General features: G+C 44.9%; 1 long non-coding RNA gene across 1 annotated transcript in view; it reads right to left on the minus strand.

The window, feature by feature from the left end:
* LOC119968658 overlaps positions 1-15778 on the minus strand; it is a 38813-nt gene extending 23035 nt beyond the window's left edge. Inside the window, exons 1-2 of the long non-coding RNA XR_005461166.1 lie at positions 15718-15778; positions 15466-15546 (exon numbers count right to left, since the gene is read on the minus strand). This is a non-coding gene — a long non-coding RNA (uncharacterized LOC119968658). The remainder of the gene's footprint in view (positions 1-15465; positions 15547-15717) is intronic.
* Positions 15779-17089: the final 1311 nt, after the last annotated feature.

Genomic DNA, 17089 nt, shown 5'->3' on the forward strand with positions numbered 1-17089 from the left:
CATATGGCCTACTCCTGCTCCTAGTTCTTATGTTCTCATGAGATCTATGAAACTGAGGTAAAGAGGTGTATCCTGTTCCCTACATTTCTGTTGTAATTGGTGTATGAAGATTATATCCACAGTAGATCAGCTGGCATAGAAACAGCACCGTGTTTCCGTTCACTCTAAAAGTAGTCCGAGGATATGGGGTAGACCATTGTAGATGAGGAGAAATTTCTTCATCCAGGGATTGGTGAGCCTGTGGAATTCATTACCACAGGAAGTCATGGATAGAGTCATAGATGCTTACAGCATGGAAACAGACCCTTCAGCCCAGCTTGTCCATGCCGCCCAGTTTCTATCACTAAGCTAGTCCCACTTGCCTACATTTGGCCCATATCCCTCTATACCCACCCTTCCCATGTAACTGTCTAACTGCTTTTTAAAAGAAACAATTGTACCCGCCTCTACCACTACCTCTGCCTCTATCTTTGGGAAAAGATGTCGACCATCTACCTTATCTATGCTCCTCAATATTGAGGTAATTGTGGCCAAAGTATTGTATGTTTTCAAGAAGTAGTTAGATATAGCTCTTCATGTGAAGAATATCAAAGGGTATGGGGGGAAAGTGGGATCAGGCTATTGAGTTGGATGATCAGCTATGATCATACTGAATGGTGGAGTAGGCTTGAAGGGTTGAATAGCCTCCTCCAGCTCCTATTTTCTATGTTTCTATGTAAGTACAGACATGAGTCATAGAGATTTACATCACAGAAAGAGACCCTTAGGCCCATTGTGGCTCCACCGGCCACCAAGCACTATCTACTACGATCCTATTTTCCAGCACTTGGTATGTAGCCTTCTTTGCTGTGGCCTTTCAAGTGCTCATTTAAATGAGCTGAAACTTTTGACCATTACCCTCTGCCTGCTGCCACTCAGCCAATTTTGGATCCAATTTGCCAAATTGCCCTGGATCCCATGGACTCTTACCTTCTATTTCAGTCCTCCATGCGGGACCTTGTCAAAAGCCTGACTGAAGTCCATGTTGACTAGATCGAGTCTTTTAAGTATAAGACCGGCAAAGACCTTCCCCGTGGCCCGAAGGAGTGAGGTACTCCTGTAGTTGTTGCAGTCTCCTCTGTTGCTTTGTTTTCATACAGTGTGATCGTTTTTGCCACAAGCATCCCCTGTGGAATGGAGCTCAATTTCCAGCAGAGAATGAGAAAGTCATAAAGGTGTAGAAATAGATGTGAGACTCTCCGTGCTTGTTCTGCAGAGATTCCATCCTTGCCGGATGTCCTTCTGTCCACTACGCAGCCTATGGCCTTCTCAAGCTCAGCTGGTGAGGGTTCTAACTCATTCATGATAGAAACCTGCCCCACATTCTCCCCGTGTCTGCTTGGGTCTGACCACCACAACCCGAAAGATGTGTAGGCTAGGTGGATTGGCCATGCTAAAATTGCCCCTTAATTGGAAAAAGAAAGAATTGGGTACTCTAAATTAAAGAAAAATTGATAGGAATCTCCCAAATTCTGTCCAGCATAGATTAGGAGATGCCCATCTCAGCATTACAGCTCATTGGTGTACCACCCAGCGTTTACCCCTGTCGGTGATTACTTCACCATCTTCCCACTTCAGGGGGCAAGTTCGGTGATGGTAGGACCACGCAACTTCTTGATCTCATTGTATGGAGCATGTCGTTTTTTTCACAGGTAGTTTGAGTTTCTTGACTCAGTTGGTCCAGTGTTTATTTGCGCAGTGACTTGGCTACTTTCATGTTGTGATCATGTTTTTGCTGTTACGTTTATGTTGTGCATCATGTTGGTTTTGTTTTCTGCATCAATGACAGATGTCATCTCAGCTCATGTCAGACCATAATAATATTAAAGCAAATTACTGCTGATGCTGGACTCTGAAATAAAAATAGAAAACACTCAACAATGGCAGCAGTCTGACAGCATCTGTGGAGAGAGAAGGGAGCTAATGTTTTGAGTCTGGGTGACTCTTTGTCAAAGCTGGAGAGAACTGGAAATAAGGTCAGATTTATACTGTAGTTGTGTGTTTGTGTGTGTGTGTGTGTGTGCGGGGGGGGGGGGGTTAAGGATGCGTGGAGCAGTATGGCTGAATAGAGGGCCAGCGATAGGTGGAGATTGACAAAGCTGTCACGGACAGGAAGACAAAAGGAATGTAAAGATGATTAAGAAGAGTACTGATAGTGGCGCATAATTAGATTAGAATGTGTTAATAACAGAACCAAGGTGAGTAGTGTGTCAAAGGGCAACTAGGAACAGGGAACAGATGGCCCTAGTGTGGTGGTGGAGGGGGGACAATGGTGAGGGGAAAACAGATCGTTGGGAGAAAGGAAAATAAATAAAAATGGGGTGAAGGTGGAGGAGAGAGTTCACAGCCTGAAGTTGTTGAACTCAATGTTAAGTCCAGAAGGCTGTAAAGCGCCTCATCAGAAGATGAGGTGCTGTTCCTCCAGTTTGCGCTGGGCTTAACTGGAACATTGCGGCCGGCCAAGGACAGACATGCGGACATAAGAGCAGGACAGTGAGTCAAATTGGCAAGCGACAGGAAGCACTGGGTCCTGCTTGCGGATGGACTGAAAATGTTCTGCAAAGCGGTCACCCAGTCTCGTTTAGTCTCTCCAATGTAGAGTGGACCACATTGGGAGCAGAAAATGCAATAGACCAGATTGGAAGAGGTGAAGCGCTGTCTTACTTGAAAAAAGTGTTTGGGGTCCATGGATGGTGAGCAGGGAGGAGGTAAAGGGGCAGGTGTTACACCTTCTGCGATTGCTTGGGAAGAGGGGTAGGCGTTGGGGATGATGGAGGAGTGGGCTAGGGTATCCTGGAGGGAATGGTCGCTGACAAATGCTGACAGAGGGAGTGAGGGGAAGATATGTTTGGTGGTGGTATCATGCTGGTGTTGACAGAACATGCTAGATCTCAGATCAGTCGCTCTTGTGGGCTTCATTCTCTTCTGCTGCTTCATTGATGATTGAACTCAGTGACTTCCAAACTTCATCCAACTCAGCATCAGTTGTCTGATAAACCTTTTGTGGCAAACAATTATTCTAATGACAGTGTGATGTGATCGTAAGTAGCATTGCTACTTATGCAATGGATGTTGATGCATGTGGGCCATTGTGCTTGAAACTTTCGTGGGTGCATTTTCATGTTGCTGTTGCTGACAAGAGAGTGATTGATGTGTAGGTATGGGTAAGGGGAACAGTGGGCAGATCATACCTCCTCATGGTGACCAGGTCTAGTTGGTGTTAAAGTTCAGATGTTGGGTGATGCATGGTATCTTGTAGTGATGTCTACCTGAAAGATAGTTTTGATGCAGAGTTCATCCAGGGCACAAAGCTCAAGGAGGCATACATTACAATTTGTTTGTCCATCCCATGACACATGAGGCATGCTGGCCATGAATCACTGTCAGCCTCAATAGGTACATTGAGGGCTGGATGTTTTGGCCAAGCCCGCCGCAAGATCGCTCCGGATGGGACGGGGACCATGTAAAGATCCATTGACCTTGGACGGGAATTTCTGGTCGCCGGGCAGGTGTGCCAAAAAATTCCTCCCAAAGACATCCAGGATAAATGGCCTCTCACCATTTGGAATGTTCCTCAGAACCTCACATTAGGGAGATGTAGAAATGCTCTTTGTCAGAAATTCTGGCATACAGAGTTGGTTTTCAGTCACATATAATGTTGATTGTACCTCCATGAGGTGCTAGTCATAGAGAGATGAGGTGCTCCGAGGTTGCTACAGACGATTCAACTGACTGTCAGCCGGCTGCTCATGATGATCTTCAATGCTATTTCCTTGCTAGCAGAAGGTGTAGTTCCTCTCACAGATAATGTGTCGGGTAATCTGGTTTCCTGTCGGACAGCATTGTCAGCACCAAGCTTTTGTAGCTCACAGTCAATCAGGGTCACCTTGCACATTTGCTGTGAAATGTGGGTTGTTGGTCCTGCCAGGGCATATGGTCCTCACATTCCAGAAAAAGGTTACCACAATACAGGAAACAATAAATGGAATGCATGAAGATGCCAGCTCAGTGACTCTTTATTCCACTGACAAAAAAGACGAGGGCCAGAATTTCCAATCTGGATTGGAATCCCTATTATCGACCCAGACCAGACAAACAGTTACCTAAACTACCGTCCTATGATTTTTCAGGCCAGTCTTCCAATGGAGGGTCCTTCCAAAATCATGCAGTACAGTCCTTGTAGGGAGTAGCAGAGAGAAACATCGTAGAAGCCACACCTCCATTTAGGGCACTTGCTGCCACAGAAGGTGAATAAGAGACATGAGAAGAGGTTGCCCACTCAGTTAACTGAGACGCCCAGGTCTCCACATTGGCTGTCAGATGTATTTCAGCATCTCTGTGCAGGACACAAATCTGCAAAAGGTGAATCCTGCACAGCCAATGCTGATGGCTTGCCTGCAGCAATAAATCGGACAATCAGGCTGCCACAAACAATAAGAGTTTTGCCTGCACATGTTGGGTGACTTAAAAATAGGAATCTGTGTTTGTAGGAGTGTGATAACCCTCATGAGGCCCCCGGGGATACACTCACTGATAGATCTCCCCGTGGGACGTATAGAATATCAGCTTCAGCTAGTGGCCAGAGGTCGGCCCAGCTAGGACTCATTACTTAGCCCTTAGCCCTGGCACTCTTGTCAGTCCACAATTGGGACCCTATTATTGTATGCCGCAGTAGTGGCCTTAATCTTTATGTTTATAATAAGCTTAAGTGAATCTTCTTTCTCCGGTCTCCTGGTTGGTTGTAAGGAGAAGAGAGATCTCATAGTGCATGGGGAATTGTCCAGATTTGGAGACAGCATTCTCTACATAGCTATTCTCTTTCACATGGAGAAGAGGCACTGGAACTGGTTGGAATGGAAGTAGACCAGGCTATTGTGAATGGTGAGATTGGCATGGATGCCTGAAGAGATTGAATGGCTTAATGGATGTGTGTCTGGCAAACGCAAAGCATTGTGACTACCCTCCAGATGATGAGTAGCTAGGAGAATCTGCCAGAGAATATGAGAGGGCCCTCTCATCAGTCTTATTTCCCTTAGAAATAAAAAATAGAAAATCGCTTATTGTCATGAGTAGGCTTCAATGAAGTTACTGTGAAAAGCCCCTAGTCGACACATTCCGGCGCCTGTTCGGGGAGGCTGGTACGGGAATTGAACCATGCTGCTGACCTGTCTTGGTCTGCTTTAAAAGCCAGTGATTTAGCCCAGTGTGCTAAACCAGCCCCTTACATATCACAGACAAAAGTGGCCAGCCACTCAACCTGGGAGATAGCAGCTCCACTGTGTATTTAGCCACATGGCCACATTCTGCTGTGCCCAGTACAGTCATACTGAAACAGCTGATCGAAGTGTGACAATTAAGGCCGCTGACACTATGAGGACTGTGCAAGACCCAGTGACGCTGAGCTTCAGGCCAATGATGTGCCTCTGGAGTCATCCACAAGGTAACAGATGCTGGAGTTGCAGTTGGTCCTACAAGAACATCTGGTGGAGCTTCTGGAGACTATTGGACCTATGCACGGGTGATAAAGGAATCCATTCAGGCAGTATGTGCAGCCAAGATGCTAGTGTTTGCCCACATAATTTCCTCCAATGAATGAGTGTAAATTACCATGTAAAGTCACATGGAAAGCCTCCATCATCATCTCCATGTTGAGAGGGTTGAGAGGGAGACAAGTGGCCTGGAGTCATCATCAGGTCCTCACAAGTGTGCCCTGAAAGAATGGAGAAGCAGTTGTTTGCTGCATTGGTGGATTCCTCTCCGGGTGCTTCTGGTGCAAGCAGCAGTTCCTTGCCCCCTTTAATGGCGACATGGGCTCCTCACAAAGCTGTAGAGAGAGAAAGAAGACTTCCAGCTGCACAGGCAGCCTCCAATCTGCTGGGTTCTGCCAGGCCTCAGGAAGCAAAAGGATGAATGCCACAACCATTAACAGCCACAGAGCAGAAAGGTCAGCAGCCTGCCTCAACTGACAGCACAGAGTGCAGCAGTACCTGGAAGTTTGTGAAAAGGTAGGCCGAGCTGCAATTGGTGCCATGGAGTTAGATCCTGTTGCCTCTGACTTGATGGTAAGCTGATGGATAGTGCAAGCTGCTTGACTGGAACCGCACTTTCCTTTAGAGGTCCAGTACCGACTGCCCATAAGGTCTAAAGATTAGGGAAAATGCTGGAAAATCTCAGCAAGTCTGGCAGCATCTGTAGGGAGAGAAAAGAGCTAACGTTTCGAGTCCGATGACTCTTTGGTCTAAAGACCAAAGGTCTAAAGATTATATAGTTAAAGGAATTCAAATGACCCAAGTCTTGGTCATTTACCACTGGCTTTAGATTGTTAAACAAGGCCCTCTTGTTGAGGTCATTGTGTGAGAACAACTCATGCTTAGGCCATTCACACCATTATTGGAAATTAAGACCTGTAAAGGGTTCTCTTTGTTTGAAGGTGGCTGGAGCAGACAAATCAATTGCTGGGCCATTGTCTTAGCTTGTCTGGAATATTTGCATGATGCAAAGACTGTTACATTCCAGGACCTTTAAGGTGTTTTAATCTTTGTTTGCTTCGAAATGTGCAGCACGGAAGCACCGTTGCTTCACAGCTCCAGGGTTCTGGTTCGATTCCTGGCTTAGACCACTGTCTGTGTGGAGTCTGCACGTTCTCCCTGTGTCTGCGTGGGTTTCCTCCGGGTGCTCCGGTTTCCTCCCACAAGTCCCAAAAGACATGCTGTTAGGTGAATTGTACTCGAACAGGTGCCAGAGTGTGGCCACTAGGGGATTTGCACAGTAAGTTAATTGCAGTGTTAATGTAAGCCTACTTGTGACACTAATAAAGATTATTATTACTAAATGGATCAAAAACGTCCGGAAGCCAGCACGTGACCAGCTGTAGCCATCTTGTCAGCTCAGCAATTGTCCATTTTGAAAAGCACAAAAAATGGCTTGAATATATATAATATATATATATATACACATATATACAGATACATATTTATATTTTTCTTATCGTCTCAATTGTGACAGCTCATATGCCATCATGGCACATAGCTTTGTGCTGACCACCTTATAGAGGTGCAGTCTTCAGCAATACTGCTACTATGATAGTTGCAGGAAGTTGATTCTCTGAAGGTGACACTCTCTGGGGAGTATCGCCATCTGTGCATGTGGCTGGTTGTGGCCCCTCTGCATCTTCCACCTCCCTGCTCTCTTAGAGGCTACTGATCCTGGTACACCACTGGTGTGGTTGCATCTCTCTCCCTCTCCGAAGCTCCTCCTGCCTGCACATTTTGAAACCTGAGTGAATGAGGCCCATGGCAAAAAGCCTCACTCAGATATCAGGGCCTCCCAACCCACGTTCTCTATTAATATCAGTTCCAATTCCGAGCGAGCACTCAAGTGGATGCTGGACTTGGCAAGTCAACCGCTGCTACCAATTGCTGCTTCTGTTATCCAACCAGCTCTACCTTGCCTGCCAAGCCACATAACTGATCACAACGGCTGCCAACTGCAGCTAACGCTGATATCCCATGAAGCCTCCATCTGGCTCCAAAGCACCGTTGTTACTGGGGAGAAAGTAGAAAAACCTGTCAAATGGCTGTTAATTGCCTGTTTACCAGGTTGAATTTTGATCCTACCTAGTTCCGGTACAATCTCCTTCTGCCTTTTGTAATATTCGGTTGCAATGTGAAGACCAATCTCCACTGTAATGATAAAATTCAGCCCCCGCCATTAACGTGCTATTTCTCATCACAGGTGCTGCCAGACTGCGAAGCAAGTCTGTGATCGTAAGTAGCATTGCTACTTATGCAATGGATGTTGATGCATGTGGGCCATTGTGCTTGAAACTTTTGTGGGTGCATTTTCATGTTGCTGTTGCTGACAAGAGAGTGATTGATGTGTAGGTATGGGTAAGGGGAACAGATCATACCTCCTCATGGTGACCAGGTCTAGTTGGTGTTAAAGTTCTGATGTTGGGTGATGCATGGTATCTTGTAGTGATGTCTACCTGAAAGATAGTTTTGATGCAGAGTTCATTCAGGGCACAAAGCTCAAGGAGGCATACATTACAATTTGTTTGTCCATCCCATGACACATGAGGCATGCTGGCCATGAATCACTGTCAGCCTCAATAGGTACATTGAGGGCTGGATGTTTTGGCCAAGCCCGCCGCAAGATCGCTCCGGATGGGACGGGGACCATGTAAAGATCCATTGACCTTGGACGGGAATTTCTGGTCGCCGGGCAGGTGTGCCAAAAAATTCCTCCCAAAGACATCCAGGATAAATGGCCTCTCACCATTTGGAATGTTCCTCAGAACCTCACATTAGGGAGATGTAGAAATGCTCTTTGTCAGAAATTCTGGCATACAGAGTTGGTTTTCAGTCACATATAATGTTGATTGTACCTCCATGAGGTGCTAGTCATAGAGAGATGAGGTGCTCCGAGGTTGCTACAGACGATTCAACTGACTGTCAGCCGGCTGCTCATGATGATCTTCAATGCTATTTCCTTGCTAGCAGAAGGTGTAGTTCCTCTCACAGATAATGTGTCGGGTAATCTGGTTTCCTGTCGGACAGCATTGTCAGCACCAAGCTTTTGTAGCTCACAGTCAATCAGGGTCACCTTGCACATTTGCTGTGAAATGTGGGTTGTTGGTCCTGCCAGGGCATATGGTCCTCACATTCCAGAAAAAGGTTACCACAATACAGGAAACAATAAATGGAATGCATGAAGATGCCAGCTCAGTGACTCTTTATTCCACTGACAAAAAAGACGAGGGCCAGAATTTCCAATCTGGATTGGAATCCCTATTATCGACCCAGACCAGACAAACAGTTACCTAAACTACCGTCCTATGATTTTTCAGGCCAGTCTTCCAATGGAGGGTCCTTCCAAAATCATGCGGTACAGTCCTTGTAGGGAGTAGCAGAGAGAAACATCGTAGAAGCCGCTCCTCCATTTAGGGCACTTGCTGCCACAGAAGGTGAATAAGAGACATGAGAAGAGGTTGCCCACTCAGTTAACTGAGACGCCCAGGTCTCCACATTGGCTGTCAGATGTATTTCAGCATCTCTGTGCAGGACACAAATCTGCAAAAGGTGAATCCTGCACAGCCAATGCTGATGGCTTGCCTGCAGCAATAAATCGGACAATCAGGCTGCCACAAACAATAAGAGTTTTGCCTGCACATGTTGGGTGACTTAAAAATAGGAATCTGTGTTTGTAGGAGTGTGATAACCCTCATGAGGCCCCCGGGGATACACTCACTGATAGATCTCCCCGTGGGGCGTATAGAATATCAGCTTCAGCTAGTGGCCAGAGGTCGGCCCAGCTAGGACTCATTACTTAGCCCTTAGCCCTGGCACTCTTGTCAGTCCACAATTGGGATCCTATTATTGTATGCCGCAGTAGTGGCCTTAATCTTTATGTTTATAATAAGCTTAAGTGAATCTTCTTTCTCCGGTCTCCTGGTTGGTTGTAAGGAGAAGAGAGATCTCATAGTGCATGGGGAATTGTCCAGATTTGGAGACAGCATTCTCTACATAGCTATTCTCTTTCACATGGAGAAGAGGCACTGGAACTGGTTGGAATGGAAGTAGACCAGGCTATTGTGAATGGTGAGATTGGCATGGATGCCTGAAGAGATTGAATGGCTTAATGGATGTGTGTCTGGCAAACGCAAAGCATTGTGACTACCCTCCAGATGATGAGTAGCTAGGAGAATCTGCCAGAGAATATGAGAGGGCCCTCTCATCAGTCTTATTTCCCTTAGAAATAAAAATAGAAAATCGCTTATTGTCATGAGTAGGCTTCAATGAAGTTACTGTGAAAAGCCCCTAGTCGACACATTCCGGCGCCTGTTCGGGGAGGCTGGTACGGGAATTGAACCATGCTGCTGACCTGTCTTGGTCTGCTTTAAAAGCCAGTGATTTAGCCCAGTGTGCTAAACCAGCCCCTTACATATCACAGACAAAAGTGGCCAGCCACTCAACCTGGGAGATAGCAGCTCCACTGTGTATTTAGCCACATGGCCACATTCTGCTGTGCCCAGTACAGTCATACTGAAACAGCTGATCGAAGTGTGACAATTAAGGCCGCTGACACTATGAGGACTGTGCAAGACCCAGTGACGCTGAGCTTCAGGCCAATGATGTGCCTCTGGAGTCATCCACAAGGTAACAGATGCTGGAGTTGCAGTTGGTCCTACAAGAACATCTGGTGGAGCTTCTGGAGACTATTGGACCTATGCACGGGTGATAAAGGAATCCATTCAGGCAGTATGTGCAGCCAAGATGCTAGTGTTTGCCCACATAATTTCCTCCAATGAATGAGTGTAAATTACCATGTAAAGTCACATGGAAAGCCTCCATCATCATCTCCATGTTGAGAGGGTTGAGAGGGAGACAAGTGGCCTGGAGTCATCATCAGGTCCTCACAAGTGTGCCCTGAAAGAATGGAGAAGCAGTTGTTTGCTGCATTGGTGGATTCCTCTCCGGGTGCTTCTGGTGCAAGCAGCAGTTCCTTGCCCCCTTTAATGGCGACATGGGCTCCTCACAAAGCTGTAGAGAGAGAAAGAAGACTTCCAGCTGCACAGGCAGCCTCCAATCTGCTGGGTTCTGCCAGGCCTCAGGAAGCAAAAGGATGAATGCCACAACCATTAACAGCCACAGAGCAGAAAGGTCAGCAGCCTGCCTCAACTGACAGCACAGAGTGCAGCAGTACCTGGAAGTTTGTGAAAAGGTAGGCCGAGCTGCAATTGGTGCCATGGAGTTAGATCCTGCTGCCTCTGACTTGATGGTAAGATGATGGATAGTGCAAGCTGCTTGACTGGAACCGCACTTTCCTTTAGAGGTCCAGTACCGACTGCCCATAAGGTCTAAAGATTAGGGAAAATGCTGGAAAATCTCAGCAAGTCTGGCAGCATCTGTAGGGAGAGAAAAGAGCTAACGTTTTGAGTCCGATGACTCTTTGGACTAAAGACCAAAGGTCTAAAGATTATATAGTTAAAGGAATTCAAATGACCCAAGTCTTGGTCATGTACCACTGGCTTTAGATTGTTAAACAAGGCCCTCTTGTTGAGGTCATTGTGTGAGAACAACTCATGCTTAGGCCATTCACACCATTATTGGAAATTAGGACCTGCAAAGGGTTCTCTTTGTTTGAAGGTGCCTGGAGCAGACAAATCAATTGCTGGGCCATTGTGTTAGCTTGTCTGGAATATTTGCATGATGCAAAGACTGTTACATTCCAGGACCTTTAAGGTGTTTTAATCTTTGTTTGCTTCGAAATGTGCAGCACGGAAGCACCGTTGCTTCACAGCTCCAGGGTTCTGGTTCGATTCCTGGCTTAGACCACTGTCTGTGTGGAGTCTGCACGTTCTCCCTGTGTCTGCGTGGGTTTCCTCCGGGTGCTCCGGTTTCCTCCCACAAGTCCCAAAAGACATGCTGTTAGGTGAATTGTACTCGAACAGGTGCCAGAGTGTGGCCACTAGGGGATTTTCACAGTAAGTTAATTGCAGTGTTAATGTAAGCCTACTTGTGACACTAATAAAGATTATTATTACTAAATGGATCAAAAACGTCCGGAAGCCAGCACGTGACCAGCTGTAGCCATCTTGTCAGCTCAGCAATTGTCCATTTTGAAAAGCACAAAAAATGGCTTGAATATATATAATATATATATATATACACATATATACAGATACATATTTATATTTTTCTTATCGTCTCAATTGTGACAGCTCATATGCCATCATGGCACATAGCTTTGTGCTGACCACCTTATAGAGGTGCAGTCTTCAGCAATACTGCTACTATGATAGTTGCAGGAAGTTGATTCTCTGAAGGTGACACTCTCTGGGGAGTATCGCCATCTGTGCATGTGGCTGGTTGTGGCCCCTCTGCATCTTCCACCTCCCTGCTCTCTTAGAGGCTACTGATCCTGGTACACCACTGGTGTGGTTGCATCTCTCTCCCTCTCCGAAGCTCCTCCTGCCTGCACATTTTGAAACCTGAGTGAATGAGGCCCATGGCAAAAAGCCTCACTCAGATATCAGGGCCTCCCAACCCACGTTCTCTATTAATATCAGTTCCAATTCCGAGCGAGCACTCAAGTGGATGCTGGACTTGGCAAGTCAACCTCTGCTACCAATTGCTGCTTCTGTTATCCAACCAGCTCTACCTTGCCTGCCAAGCCACATAACTGATCACAACGGCTGCCAACTGCAGCTAACGCTGATATCCCATGAAGCCTCCATCTGGCTCCAAAGCACCGTTGTTACTGGGGAGAAAGTAGAAAAACCTGTCAAATGGCTGTTAATTGCCTGTTTACCAGGTTGAATTTTGATCCTACCTAGTTCCGGTACAATCCAATCTCCTTCTGCCTTTTGTAATATTCGGTTGCAATGTGAAGACCAATCTCCACTGTAATGATAAAATTCAGCCCCCGCCATTAACGTGCTATTTCTCATCACAGGTGCTGCCAGACTGCGAAGCATTTCCAGCATTTTCTGTTTTTATTTTTTTATTTAATCTTTCCTGTCTTCCACCCTATCACAGGCCATTCCCTTTTCTTCTTCCCTCCACCCTTTACCCTGTCCCGGTACTTGCTTCAAATCTGTTGCATCACTCAGACTTGTCTCACTGGATGGAGAAAAATGTCCCCATGCAATGCTCAGAGAATAGTAATGGGGCTGTCCCCCTATAGTGCTTGAAATTTCTCCTTCAATCAACACCACCAAATAAAGTTGCTCTCTGTTTGTTCCATTTGCTTCTTGTAAGATCATCTTGTGCACAAAGTAGTTCTTTGGTAGTGCGACTCTTTGGGATATCCTGAGGATGCAACAGCTGCTATGAAAATGCAAATACTTGTGCAATTCTAATAGACGTTTTCTTCTCCTTATTTTCACATGTTGATTTGTGGATCACCCCACTGAACTCTTTTTGGTATAGCGCCAGAAGCGAGGGGTTTTGCCACCAATGAGTCTTCTAGGAATCTGGGGCTGGATTCACTGTCCCGCCGCACCACATTTCTGTTTCAGTACACCGGCAGAATGCTCCGTTAGACAGGCAGGTCAATGGGGGTTCCCATTGTGGGGCAGCCTCGTGCCGTCGGGAAACACGCCGGTTGCCGGCAAATCGGAGCACCCCGCCGGCGGAGAATCCAGCCCAAGGTCTCAAACTGGTTGCCATTTGTCAGTTCAGTGTTGGCTTGTTGACTGACTTCAGCCACACTGAACAAAGTCAGCATTACATTCCCAGTAATATTCCCCATTGCTCTCACGTAAACTCGTGAATTACAAAAAGAAATCCCAATTGCATTCACCTTGTATTTAGATTTAATGCATAAAATAAATGGGAAAACTATTTTTTAAATTTACTTTGCTTTTCAGTTCCACCATTACTGATGACTGTTTGGTTGTGCTCCAAAAATTTTTGTTCCATTGGAGCAAGGTGAAAATGTAAACTCTAATAGTGTGTCTTTCCCAGACAAGTTCTAAAGATAGTAAGGTCCTTAAAGGGGCAAAGGAAAATCATCACATATTTTGTTTACCTTGAAAGAAAGCATATTTCTTTCATTTGTCATTGTATTTGATCTCTTCCAGGATCAATTTCCTAACCAAAGATACTTTAGAGTTCTTTGTAAGGCCTATTGAAATAACTCACTCAGCATTAGCCTTGCAAAGATTTGACTGGATGATTGTTGGATGCAAAATTCCTGGGACAAACTTAATATGTCTCTGCAAATAGTTGAGGCATAAGAGGTTGAGTAGAGGACTCACCTGTTTACCATGACCACATTAATCCCACTTGAGAGATGGAATATAGCACATATGGAAAGATATGAAAATGAAATGAAATGAAAATCGCTTATTGTCACGAGTAGGCTTCAATGAAGTTACTGTGAAAAGCCCCTAGTCGCCACATTCCGGCGCCTGTCCGGGGAGGCTGGTACGGGAATCGAACTGTGCTGCTAGCCTGCTTTAAAAGCCAGCGATTTAGCTGAGTGAGCCGAGTGATACCGGACGTGAAGCGTGGACATGAATGACTGGAGAAATTGGGATTCTTTCCATTCTAAATAAAAAGGCCAGGAGGAGATTGAGGCAATCAAAATTCTGATCGGTTTTGATCAGGTAAATTGGGAAATATTATTTTCATTGATCATTAAGTCATTTAGTAGAGGGAAGAATGTAGGAGGAGGATCAATTTTTTCCATAGAAGATTGTTAGGAATGGAATGATCGAGCTGCAATGGTAATGAATGTGTAATCCATAATAGTTAAAAGGAAAGTCAATAAATATTTGAAGAATAAAATCTTGAAGTAAAATGGGTGAATGGTGGAGGAATGCACTGACATGATAGCTCTTGTTGTGATATTGTACAATGCATGTCATTGTACTGTAAAGGTGTTCGGTAGAGCAATGGTTAAAGTGGGACTGGAGAAGAGCACTGCCTTCTGTATTATGCAGAGTCACTTGAGGACAGTCAAGAGAGAACACTGTGGAAGCAGTATACCTGGATTGTATCCGCACCATGCAAGACAGTAAGATATGAGCTGTAAATAGTTAAAGACTACCAATATGGGGTTGATGTTTCAACATGCAAGTCTCAAGAACCAATTTTACAACAGCTCTTACAGTAGAAGATAAAGATCTGCATATTGTTTAGTTTCTGGGGGATTGAATTCCATTTCACATTCCAGCCATTATTCCAGGTGCTTTTAAGCTTGTGATAATACACTTTGCTCAAAAATTACATCACACGCAGTTTTTTCCCCCAAATTCCTTTTGTGAAAAAACGGTGAAAAAACTCTGAAATGTGACACTTTCAATGGAACTGTGGAATGTATCCATGCACATCACAACTTATTACAATTCAAATGACACATCTGTACAAAAGAATGTTAAAATAGACAGCAAATTGCACTGATAGCTGAATCTTATCATTGTTCTGTAACGACTGAAAGCTTCCTAACTCATGGAAGCTGCTGGTACAAGTGATTCTGAATAGGCCTTTCTCTCGTATAAAAGAAAAATGTAATACAATGTGCAATAATCTTTTTTATTGTGTGGATATTGCTGGCCTGGTGTGGGAAATATTGATTTAGAAATTGAATTTAGAGTTGGAGAAATTGTTATCCTTGGTTCTTGAGTCACCTGTACAAAAATGATTTAAAAGCAATTGCAGACTGACAGGCATTGCCAATAGTCCCCTAGCTCGGCATAAAGTAATGATTTTCAATTTTCCCTGTGTGGCGGACTCGCTGCAAGTATTGACACATTCTCCGGCACCCTTGTCCTAACAGCCGTTCTAAACATAAAGTGTCAGGAGGTGTGTGGAGCTGATTGCTGGAGAGATTAATGGGTTTGCTTGGTGGGGGAGGTGCATGGGGGGGGGGGGGGGAGGGGGGAGCAGGGAGCCCTCCTCCTCCTCCCAACCCACTTACTTGTTCAATGCGGCAAACCTCAAATCCCTTTTAGCGGCCATATATTCCAGGGAATAGGAAACCCAACCAGCCAGAGCTAAACTGGAACAGAGAAAAACAATCTGTGACCCACCTGCTGAGAGCGGTTTGGTTGTTATAAAAGCTCAAGAGGCCCGAGAAGGTAAATTCAATCGACAATTTATTTTAAGCCAAAAGAAAAGGCCGCAACACGGCATACAGCACAAAGATCCCAACCGGGACTACCGATCATACCGATCCCAATCCCTGCCGGCATTTCTGAGGTGATTTCTACGAACCCCAGCTGATGAGCCTCCATCATTTGCAAGGGAGCTCTTATCCCATAAGCCCCATAGCCAAATCAATCGGGCTGTCCCCGTGGGTCACCTGAGGGTCATTACTGTTGTCAAACTCCAATCTCTCGTCTGTTAAAATGAGAAGTGCGTGGATTTAAGGCAGGTTAAATTTGGGAGGTGGGAGGTTTTTACATTTTTGCTTCTGTCCCCATGTTTTCTTTGTGGGGGGGGGGGGGATGGGGTGCAGCAGTGGGGGTGTCAGGAGTTGAAATTTTCCTCTCTATCATAATGAATGCCAAAATCTGGCTTTGTGAAAACATTGAGGGTCGAGCAAAAATGTGTGCCCTGGAGGCATTAAAATCTTGTTTCAACAGAAATTACATGTTTCAAAGCTATTTATCTGATTATGTAGCATATTACAAGAGCACAATTATTATCTTAGTCACAAGTAATTCAGAGGCTGATCTCTTTTTACGCACACCATAGACACTGGTTTCTTTAATCAAAGCAATACAATAGAAGAGCCGATTGATAGCAACTCTGCAAGTTAAAAGGTATAACAACAAAACCTATATCCTTTTGAATGTGCTGACATGTTAAACATTGCTTGGAGTGACTCGGTGGAACTTCAACCCTGTCTGGCAACAACAAGCAATCAAAATTTCCTCTGATCCAGCACTGATTCCAAAGTGTTTTCTGTCTGTTAGCAATGTAAATCGATATATTTGACTGATGGGCATTGTACACTGGGACCCAGGAGGTGGATGAAAGCAGCTTTAATTTTGCTGAGTTGGAAATATAGAGAAATTAACATTGATTTTATCCGATATGTTTATAAACTAAAGTCTGTCGTAAAAGTAAGACAAACAGAAGTTAAGCGTTGAAATGTTTTTAATTTTCCAATGTTATATTATTTATTTCCACTGTACATGGTACTATTACAGTGATAAATCTATTGGCTCTCACAGGCTGAACTGCAAGCTTAAATAATAGATCAGCAGGAGAACCTAAAGTTTCACAGGGCACTCTTCAACCTATTGGTTAACTATCACTTTACTGCTTCCTAATGTACACTATTTTAATAAAGTAAGACAAAAATAATTGTAGCTGTTGTTTCTCCGAGCCTCCTGAATCCTACCATTCAATTTTGAGTTGGAAGCAGAAATGAAAAAATTGCTATGACTGAAAATGAGCTTCAAAACCTGTTTTCATTTCAAGTCAATGAAGCCTCGTGGGTCCAAAAATTGGTATCAGTAATATAAATGAGGGAATATTTCATTCTCCCATGAAAATATTGTGCCACGATCACCTGACTGATGCTAGTGGTTCTC

The sequence above is a fragment of the Scyliorhinus canicula genome, chromosome 7 (assembly GCF_902713615.1).
Source record: "Scyliorhinus canicula chromosome 7, sScyCan1.1, whole genome shotgun sequence".
NCBI classification, from domain to species: Eukaryota; Metazoa; Chordata; class Chondrichthyes; order Carcharhiniformes; family Scyliorhinidae; genus Scyliorhinus; species Scyliorhinus canicula.